General features: G+C 25.3%; 2 protein-coding genes across 2 annotated transcripts in view; both read right to left on the reverse strand.

Annotated features, from left to right (window-relative positions):
* The window catches only part of LOC119686237 (arylsulfatase B-like), a gene marked incomplete at its 3' end in the record, with an annotated part of 83,681 nt that extends 75,804 nt beyond the window's left edge, over window positions 1-7,877 (reverse strand). The window contains 1 exon segment of the mRNA XM_038100800.1: window positions 7,707-7,877.
* LOC119682532 (ionotropic receptor 75a-like) overlaps window positions 1-11,794 on the reverse strand; it is an 18,431-nt gene that overhangs the window by 5,483 nt on the left and 1,154 nt on the right. The window lies entirely within an intron of this gene.

Here is an 11,794-nt window from a genome sequence, read left to right on the forward strand (position 1 = left end):
TATCTAGTTATATAAAGATAAGTGCTCCTGCAGTTTCATTTCGTAAAAGCCTATTAAAAAAAGGTAATAAATATAATAATAATTTAAATAATGAAATGTTTTAGTTACTCTCATATAATCAATTACTCTTGTTATAATCAAAATGTCACACGAACTATGGCAACTACAAAAATACTAATTTTGTCATGAAATTTGTTTTTATTGTTACTGAACTTCAAGGATTATTTGATTTCGCATCTCAATGACAATATTTTCTCAACATTCTACATTCATGTAAACTCAACATACAAACATATATTGTGGTATTATGCTATAATTAATTATTTAATTTAAATTAATGCTTAAGCTTTTTTTTGAATGGTTTTCAAAGTCACACTACTTAGCCGTGCTCATGCGATCAAGATAAACTTATTATTCTATTAAATAAAGACAAACGTTGTAAATATACAAAATAAACTTCAAATATAACTAAAAGTAAAATGCAACATAATTGAGTCGGACGTGTCCACCCTATTGACCTTAAACGATTGTTTAATAAAAATGCATTATATAAATGTAAGATACACCGATAAAGATTTGTGGAAAAATAAATTAATTGAAAAGGTATAATTGAAATATATAACAAATTATTTATAAATTATCATGGAAACCAATACGTGGTTATTTAAAAGTTTATCCGAATTGGTATATATGATAAAAGTATAAGTATTGTTAAATTAAATAAACACTAATTACATATATAAATATAAATAATTATGTACTGGTATACCTTTAAATATCTAATCTATGCAAAGAGCGTTTGAAAAAAAGTTTTCACTAGACACTACCTTTTTTATAAAATTTTAATTATTTTTTAAAAGGAGTATTAATAAAATTTTAAAAAATATTTTATTTGCTCTTATATATATATATGTATAATATTATATATTTATATAATAGTAATATATATATGTAATTTATATATATAGCAAATGAACGAATATTCGGTGCAAGATTTTGTTGGACATGTGTTTATATTTACATACGTCCAATATAAGCAGCATTGACTATTCTGGGATATATACCATAACGAAAGCATAAATTGCTATTGATCATTTAATGCATCTATACAATGGGCTATGTAAAATAATGTACGTAACTCTAAAATCATGACTTTTTAAAACTTTAAAACTAAAACCTATAAAAAATCAATACAGGTCATCATGAAAATGTGAGATTTAATTTTTCCAGATATAATTTTCAAAACTAGTGTTTAAAAAAAGTAATTTTTCACGAATTTGTTTAAAAAGAATATTTCAAATGGGCTGTGTAAGAAATTAATCGTTTAATTGAATGTCTACTATATTGATAGTTATGGTAATAAGATACAGCATTTCCTTGTGAAATTGTGAAATTGAAAGAAACAACAAATGCCAGCAACAAAATCAAATAATAACCTAGTAAGTAATTATGATAGTACTGTCTTATATTTTTTACATACACGATATCCAAACATATTAACCAAAAAAAATAATAATTTATCTTTAAAATTTCGTGCTATAGTATATATACTTAGTCATAATAAAGCCCATAATGGAATAGCCAAAATATTATTTTATTGTAAACTTTAAGAGCAGGGTTTAATATTCCTCCGTAACTATCTTAAGAAAACATTTCCGTTACTGTATGGAATAACCTCGGTAAAGAACTTGCGCAGCACAAATATGGGGAAGCAGGAATTGATATTTAAATTAAAAATCATATCACTTGCTAACAATTGTTAGTAAAATATAGATATATAATATAATGGAGCCAAAGACCCTGGCTGCTAGCGCTCATTTTCCTATTTTAGTTATAAGATTTTATATTTCGTAATTAATTATAATAAAATAAAAAAAATAATATAATGTTATGTTATGTTATGATATAATGTTATGATGTGATCTGGCAACAATTATAATAAGAAGATATAGTAATAGCAAGTAGAGATCTAAACAGTAAGCAAAGAAATTATTGTAGTTTTCAATAATACTAATACTATATACCGTGGAGGATGTTTAAGTAATGTAATTCACACCTAATGATAAGGTCCCAAATATATAGTGATATAAAAATCACGTATCAGACAAATCCAATTTTACACATTTTTGTGTGTTAAAAAAAAGGTAAACTACAAAAAATGCAATTTATTTCTTTATATACTAATTTAAACTACTGTTCTCTTAAAAAACAAATTAAATTGAACAAATAAAAAAACAAAAATTTTTTTAAATGATTTCAAAGTTTATAGATGGTCAAATATATTGTTTTTTTTTCAAAAATATGGAGGTACAGTATAAAATACTTAGTCTTAGCCGTTATAGGTGTACAACGCACTGAACGAAACATAGTCCCAGTCATTTTTTATAAGAATTTTCCGATATTAGCCTCTACTTATCTGTGTATCCATTGAACCATCCATCTACTTGTTTGCTTGTCTGTTGCTCTCTCAGTCGGTTAGTAGATGGACTAGTGGCTTAGTTTCAATAATAACTAAATAACATTTCTCGTTTTTGCGCTATAAGTAGAGCAAGTCAAATATTCTGTAAAATTATTTAAACTTGATTTAAACTGTTTTTAAAAATGAACCGATATTTCTTATTATCTATATTTATATTGATTCTATTTGAACTCAAAAAATATATTTCCAAATATTTTTTTTAAAGAATTTAAATAAGTACCTAGTAAAAATTCATGAATAATAATGTAAATATGTACGATATCTGCGAGAAGTGTATTACAATAACTAAAACATATTACAGTCTAGTTTAAAATTAAGTTCATTAATCGATGCTTGGTGTTAGAAATATCAATTTAGCTTTCAATACATTTCAAAAGAATTTTAATATTAGAAACTATTATATAAAGTTTTTTCTCAAAAATTTTAAATCCTGTCGACACTGTTATTAATCAGTTATTATTATGCAGTTAAATTCTCATTTATTTATATACTAATCATACTTTTATTATTTTAGTCAAATTTTATACAACAGTATGCCATGATATATAGCATTCGTGCGTAAGGGTCCCACTTCAACCTACCATAACATGATGTATACACAAATAATAGGTTAGTTGGTATTGAATTAAATTGCGAAACGCAAAGGAATAAGAAGCAACAATTTAAATGCAAAAGCTATGCGCAAAAACAACAACAATATAGTATTTGTAACAACAACGATGTTGTTTTGTGAGTTATAAAAGTTCGCTTGTAGTTGCAGAAATTATTAAGGTGTTTATTGCGGATCTACCTATTGCAATTGAATTATTAAAAATTGAAAGTTTTGTTAAATAGTTATTGAAGGATATATTAGTAGCAAAATCCATTTAGAAACTGCATACTCAACAATTAGTTTAATTATTTTTTGCATGGAGTTACGGATTTTAAAAATTTTTTTAAAACTTGTAATAAATTTAATAATAAATTAAAAATAAATAACTAAGTAATTAAGAAATATAATTGACAATAACCTAAAATTTAGTTGGGAAATAATTTTAAAATCCAACTAATAATTTAGTTGGATTTTTGCAACTAAATTTTAAAAAATCCAAGAATTCATTATAAGTTATATCATAACTTGCATGAAAAGATACATACAATATATTCAAATTTCAATTCAAACAGCAAGATTACTACTTAAAGAAATTACTTGTTTCGAAACTTGATCTGTATCGATTCCCAGCAAATGCTAATAAGTACTTTCTAACTTGTATTGCTCTAAATACAGAAATCTACATCAATGCGATAAGATAAAAACAACACAATATGATTATTTCTTTGATTGAAACGTATTTCGTCTAGTTGTTTGCAAAATATTTAATAGTATTTGAATTGTGAAACTAAGAGATTCGATTATTTTTTAATATTCATACATTATACAATCGTTTGAATATTTTACTACAGAAAAATCACTTATTTTTTTTTATTGGATTGAAGTGGGAGAACATCAATAATTAAAATATGATAATTTAATACAGTTAACCAATTAAATGTTTGCAAATATGTGCTAATTATATATTGCGGAAATGAAAAAATGATCACTTTTTAATAAAAAGATACATTTTGTAGTAAAAATTAAGTGAAGCAATATTAGAATTTATTCATACTCAAATATTTATTTTTGCGAAACGTTTTTACACATTGTATCTTACATAATTAAGTTATTTATTTGCACATTCTTTTCGAGTTCCAAACTACGATTTAAAAAAACTAAAGCTATTAAAAGTAGCTCTAATATATGTAAAGTATACTTAATTTAAAGTAAACTTATAGCACGATTTAAAAATAAAATAAAAAAAGTATTAAGATATTTTACGAGGAATGTATAAAAAGTTTTGCAACCAACATACAATAAAAACAAATATTTGTCATATATTTAATTTTTATTTTTTAATATTAACTCAAGTTACTTTTTCCAACAATGATTGACCTAGAATGGCTCGAACAATAATGAAGAAATAACACTAAAAATTTTAGTTAATTTATTGAAATTTAACTGACAACGCTGTTTCGAGTATTACCAAATACTCATGATCAATGGTCTTAGAATATATTCGAAATTTTATTTAATTAATTAATAGTTCGTATATAATTTTTATTTTTTTTTAGGCCTTATGCTTCACTGGGAGTTAACAGAACAAAAAAGAAGAAGATACAATTTATTGGACTGCAAGTTCCAGGCTTAGAATTCGTGTCTGTCAAATTTTTTAAACACTCTAAATTATGTACCGCATGAAGGTCTTTAAAATATCAAATTATAGTGTAGGCCACCACTTAATTTGACAGAAATTCATTTCATTTAAGCCAAATTTATAATTTAAAAAAAAATTATCACTAAGGTTATATTTGGCGAACAAATAGGATTCATTTAAAAATGCAATTCCAAAATTTTAGATAATGCATACTGCCAAAGTATGATCCCAGTATATTATCCTACTAAAAAGTAATTTTTTTTTGTTGGATATAGTAATAAGAAATAAATATAATGTCTTGTTAATCTTGTGTTTTAACCAGGTTTTGTGTGTTTGTTAAGATAATGAATCAGTAACATGGACTTGTCAATCCCGGAAATAAAATCTATGACATTTCCATGTTATTCTTATTAATAATAAGAAAATCTATTTTTTTTATGTTTATATTCATAATAAAGTTATTTTGTATATTTTTTAATATACAATGACATATATATAAAATAATACGAAATAATGCTAATAGTAGTTTTTTTATAAACTTTTTGTTCATGCTTATATATCGTTAGCTATTGAGGTTGGAGGTGAGAATGGCAGTATATATAACATGGAATAAGTTGAATCTAAAATATCAGTTTGTAAAACAACTATATCCAAATCTTTATTTTGAATATTCTTTTCTACAGTAGTTGCGTTCTTAATTGGAACCGAAAATATTAAAAAATTAAGAATTTTTGTCTAAGCAAAATTTGTCACTAAATTGCAGATTTCTATTCAAGTTACATTTAATCTGAATCGATCAATCCCATTTTCATTCCACAGATTGCCTTCTATAAGCTATGCATGAGTTCTAAATTTAAAGTACATACATTAGGTAATACAAATTTTTTTCGTACAAAATCAATCGGCAGCTTGTATGGCGTCTATAATTTAATCTTAATCGAAATAAATAAAATTTTGTACATTCTATAATACAAATATAGGTATATTTCGCACCAAATTTTGTTTAAATATCTTTATTATAAGCGATGAAAACTTATATCTAATTATTTACTTTTTAAGACAGCTATGATATAAATGGGTCAGATTTCAGTCAATTCGAGAAATGATGAAGGATGATTTTAAGGAGGATGATCCACTCCTAAAAACTATGTATGTAAAGTTGATCCATACGGATTAGGTGAATTGGACTCAATTCATCGAGCTTACCACGAATATATATACTTTGTGGAATATAATTTTCCTTCATTGCGTTACAAAAATTTTGACAAATCTAAAATATATAAAATTCACGGATATATAAAGTTCACGTACTTTGGAACAATGTTTATATACTAGTGTTTAAGTGTTTACTGTTTAAGTATTTTTCACTTTTATAGGAACGTACATAATATTTATTCTTGCAGTGCGATGTATGAACGTGCTTTAAGTCTAATCAAAAAACAATACTTTTAGACACTTTAGTCAACTTATACATATCATTTTTTCTTAACTTGAAAAATCATTTTACAGAAAACTCTAAATTTTAATTAACTTTTTTCCAAGGAATTTCAAAATTATAGTTAAGATAACTTTTCTAACAAAAATGAACTGACTTCAACTTAAGATACTATGTTATGATCAGTTTCTTGTTCAAATTGTTATCATAAACTATAACTTACTTCTGCCAGGAAATATAGAATTTATTAACGTTAAAAAATTTTTTGAGTCTTAAAAAATGTTAGTTTCGCTGCCATACCGACATAATTTACTATTTTCCTCAATTTACCATCAATTTTTCGAACTCGCACACGACCGTAGTAAAAATAATTAAATTTTTAAAGTAGAAATATAAAGAGATTTTTCGAACAGTAGTGAACTACAATAACAAAAATTTTATTTTTTATATTATTTTAATTAATTGAACTTTTGGCTGACCATACAGCTGTTTCGAGTATTGCCAAATACCCATCATCAGTGGTTTTGGAAATAATTCCTGTATTTATTTATTCGTAAATAATTATTTTTTGACACTGCAAGTACCAGGAATCGAACTCGGGTCCTGCCAAATGTGAAGCTTAGAATCAGCGCACCTTAACCAACTGATCCAAAGCCGTACTTAACTTTTTTTTTTGTTTTGTTCGCATATTTTTCTGGAGTTTTGTTACTTTTGTTGTGAAAGTTTTTATTAACAATTTTACTTGCTGTGTTTATATTAGAACGAAATCATAAACCAGCTGTAGAATAATTGAATTAATTATTATTTTTATTTTTAATTGTTAAATTTCAATACTATTCTTTTCGTAGAAAAATAATATATTTTTTTCAATAATAATTTAATATTTTTTAATAGGTAAAATTGCAGATTTTTTTTAAATGATCATCTTAAAGCATTTATCATAGAATCAACAAAATATAATTGCCGTGCAACATCTGCATAAAGAAAAAACAATGTTTTCAAACACCTCATGTAGTTTTTAGTCATATAATACTGTAATATACATAATATTTAAAAAATAAAATATTCACTTAATATAAATCCGGTAAATATTTACAAACATTTATTTTTGTTCGAATTTATATATAATATTTTGGACCAGTTTATGACAAAATTATTTTGCAATTATTAAGAATTATTTAAAGTCACTAACGTTTGTGATTTTTTTGCGAAGTATTTTTATAGAGTTTTAGCACGGAACTTTGTTTTTTTTTATTATTTATTTTTTTATTAATTAATAACAATTTAAAATTTAAATGAAATAAAGTTCAAATGCTTTTCGTTTTTTTTATAATGATATAAGAAATTAATTATTACTTATTTTTAATACCATAATAATTGTAAAGTTCATCAGTTTTATTTATTTAGATTTAATTAGCACATTTTTGGTTTTATAATTTTTGTTTTACTTTAAATTTAATTCATAAAGATTTTGAAAACATTTTTATTTAGTAATTGAGTCAATATAAAAAAAAACAATTATTTACTTTTAAGCTGCCTTGCTCTAATTTAAAAAACAAACCTCAAAAAGATTTTTTTATTTACTCTAATTATAATTTAAACAAAAAAATGTTTTTAATATTTCTTTAATTTTATTTGAAACATGTATCTTTTATTTTATTTCAAAAATTATTTTTTTTGTTATTTTGCCCGACGATCGGAGGCAAAAGCTCGCTTGATCCTTCACGTTCGAATTATTCACGGCGACTGTTTTGATTAACAATAAGACAAAACGTTTTAACGCGCTCGTATCTTGTGGCGGCTTTTGTTGCTGTGAGACAATAAAACTTCAATAGCTGAAATATCAAACTCAACAAGTTAAGTTACCGCTAAACAAGCTTCATTCATAAAACAATTCACAAAAGATAGTTGTTGCTGTTGTTTTTTGCCGAATTGTTTAATTGTGCATGTGACGTAGCAGATACTCGTACTTTTGACGTGTAACATTAGCAAGAGTTGATATGATGATGACTAAAAAGATAATCTGAATATTAAATGAGCTATTTACTTGCTATTAAAATACGTTTTATTGTTTATTTTATTAATTTAATTTGATTTACATAAATTAAATAATTAAGAAACAAACTGAAAATAAAACACATTTTAAGTTTTGCTCACATGAGCGTTCAATGAAACTTGTTTGAAATTTTTGCAATTGCCTTCAGTTAAGTAAGAAATTGTGATAATGAAATTTTACCTCAATGTTCACGATGTCGCTGGATCTGGTCGGTGGGGGCTTTGTGTGTAATTAAAGTCAGTTACTATGATTTAAAAGCTTAACTATTACTACTTTTACTGTAATGCTCGAAACATTTTCATTATTAATTTTATTTCTGCTTAAATAAATAAACAGACAATGATAATAAAATATAAAAGATATTAAATAAATTTTAATTAAAAAGATTTTTGTTTTTGTTCCATTCATAACTGCTCATAAATATTATACAAAGTTAAAGACGCATAAATTTAACAGCTAACATTATAGATGAAACAAGAAAAAAGTTAGTTTTATCTTTACTGAAGGTTTAATACCCTTCATACACATACTTATGGCCCAATGTTTCCCTGGGAACTTACTGGGTTGATTGATTGATTGATACACGTAGTTAAACAAAAAAATATGTTCATATAATATGAAATTTAAAAAATAAAACATACAACACATACTCAAACCTTTTAAATTAACTATACTACAACCATTACTACCATCAACTATACCTATACCATTACACGTTGTCCATTATCTAACGATACCAACCTTCAATATACACATCATCTTATAACAGATGACATGCTCCCAGATATTTGCTGCTAATTAATGTGATGAAAAAAAATGCATAGTACACTGCGACCTAAAAGATCTATTGAGCCACTTAGTCCATATCATTACATACCATTACAATTTGTATCTTATCTTATGGTAACAATCTTCAATATACTAATCATCTTGTATACTAATCAACAGATGACATGCTCCCAAATATTTGCTTCTAATAAATATGACGAAAAAAAAAGGAAATAGTACACTGTGACCTAATAGATCTTTTGTGACCTTTAGTTGGATTAAAGTGTTTCTCTAAGTCCGATTAATAAAATATAGGGCCTATCTTTCCTAGTTTTGAACTCCTATGTTCCATATAACACCCTCCTAGGTGTTTCTTCCTCTTGTGCATCAGTACCGGATACTCGCCTACAGTCTGACAGTCTGAGTTGGCTTCCTAACTTTGTTTGGTGATTATTTAATTTGATTTTAAGAATAGTTTAACATAGAATTCTCTTTTGATTGCATAAAGACAAAATATAATACTTTAAAGAATGAATCTTTAAGAGAACCCTGTTTTGAAAAAGAAAACGGAGAATTTTAGACAGACTTACACGTTTTTATTTATTTACTTATACCAAGTTTACTGAAGGCATGAAATTTGTGTCCCCTAAAATATAATCTTTTTACTAACCTTTTGATACCACAATGGGCTGGATATACCAAAAATTCATATATATTATTTCTTTTTTTTCGGAAATGGATATTTTTGAGAGGATTACATTCAACCATGGCTACTTTCCTAAGGAAAATAAGTACTGTGTTCTTATTTTTATTTAAGGAACATTTTTTTTTAATAATATTGTGCAAAATTAGTACCATTGAGCAAACTACTCCTGTCTATATGGATACCAACACCATCTACTGATAAAAAACGGCACAGGTAGCTTTTATATTACCTAATATATAAATCGACTTATTTCAGTTTTCACTTTTTTAAAAAAAAATCTTGCCATAGGTCTTAGATTATCCGACACTTAGAAAAATAATATGGTTGATTTAACCAGACTTTAACTAAATCTCAGGTCAAAATATTCTTATTCGACGCATCATGTTGGTTCAATCATACCTTCTTTACCACATGAGCTAAATTTTTTCTAACAAAATGATCAGGTCAATTTAGCTGGTATGTGGTTAGAACACAATTTTCTAAGTGTTGGGATCTTACAAGATCTATTAGCCATCAAATTTCACCAATAAAAGATACCCAGACTTCATCAAATAAGAAGGCCAATTAGTATGTACTTCCTATTGATCGTATTAGCTGCAGTTTTGTGCATAACGTCGGTGGGACATTGTTTACCTACAAGACGAGCTTGGCAAAGATCGTTTTGTCGCAGATGTAATGAACGCTGAACGATGCACTTAATTAATCCCTTTAATTAAAAAGTGCGAAAAAGTTGTAGTTAATTGATTGATAATATTTTGTGTGCTTTACTTAATTAATTTAACTGTTTCAAGATTTTGTAAATACAAAATAGGTTGAAAAATCAATGTTAATGAAAGACTGCTTCATAATCTCCAGATTAAATTCATATATATTATACATTGTTCCATTAATCCATTACTAGTATTATAGAGAACATATTTAATTAAATTTAATTCCTTTCTATATTTTCATATATTTAATTTCAGCTCTAATAAGTGTGTGAGTCTTTGATATATGATGACAAATATCGTTAAAATTTGTTTCCGCAGGATTATTGCAATATTAACATTTGTAACAAAAGATAATAAAAGTTTTTATTATAAAAACACTTACATTTCGAAATAAAAATCTGACTGTTCACTTATACGATATATACAATATTTTAGTATAGCTAAAAAAAAAATTTTATTGCATTTTATATTTGAAAACAAATGAAATAATCTTGTCTAATAATTATCGTAAAATTTTGACAAATGCAATTGCAGATAAGATTCGTTAAGTCTCAACTCTCTTAACAAAACTTATGTTAACTAAAGATAATTCAAGCAAATTAAAAATACAGACATACAACAATTTATATGCCTCAGAGATGGGAAACTTTTGAAGAAATATGACCTATGTGACTCTAAAACAATGCATTTAAAATAAAATTTTCTGCTTAACAAAAACTGAAAGTGATTTTTCAAATTATATGATTATTAACAATAGCAATTATTAAAAGTTTGTGGTATATCACAAACATTAATAACTAATTAAATAAAAATTATTTTCTAAAAATGCTAATAAAGCTAGACTTTATGGGAGAAAAACCTAACAAATAAATTAATTACAATAAAATATTATTAACAATTTTTTATCGTAATTGAAATATAGTGAAAAAATAATGACAGCCCTATTTTAAACCACTAAGTGTAGGAAGATATGATAAGACACTAATTACAGATAACTAATCACTGTATGTTTAATAGTAATATTAAACATACAGCTCTTTTGTTTTTAATAAATCGAAAAAATTAAACATAGATTTGATTTTAATTTAAATCTATGATCTCAAAATTTTCATTTATTTGATATATACATAATTCTTTGAATATTCAAATGTATCTAAATCTTAGCCATAGCGATATTTATTATGAACTGAGCAATAGTTATTAATTCGGTGTTGTCTGTACTGGCAAGGTCTGCCAAATTTTAATTTTCTTAAAAACCTCTTTTAAGTACGTTCAATCGAAATCTGTTTTATACTGCAAATCCATCAAATTTTTATATTAAATTCTTTTATAATTTTTATATTAACTAAATCATCATCATCCATAGCTATACAGTTCATGTAGGATAAGCTTGTTTTACAAGATTCGTC

Source organism: Teleopsis dalmanni, chromosome 1, assembly GCF_002237135.1.
Source record: "Teleopsis dalmanni isolate 2A chromosome 1, ASM223713v2, whole genome shotgun sequence".
NCBI lineage: Eukaryota > Metazoa > Arthropoda > Insecta > Diptera > Diopsidae > Teleopsis > Teleopsis dalmanni.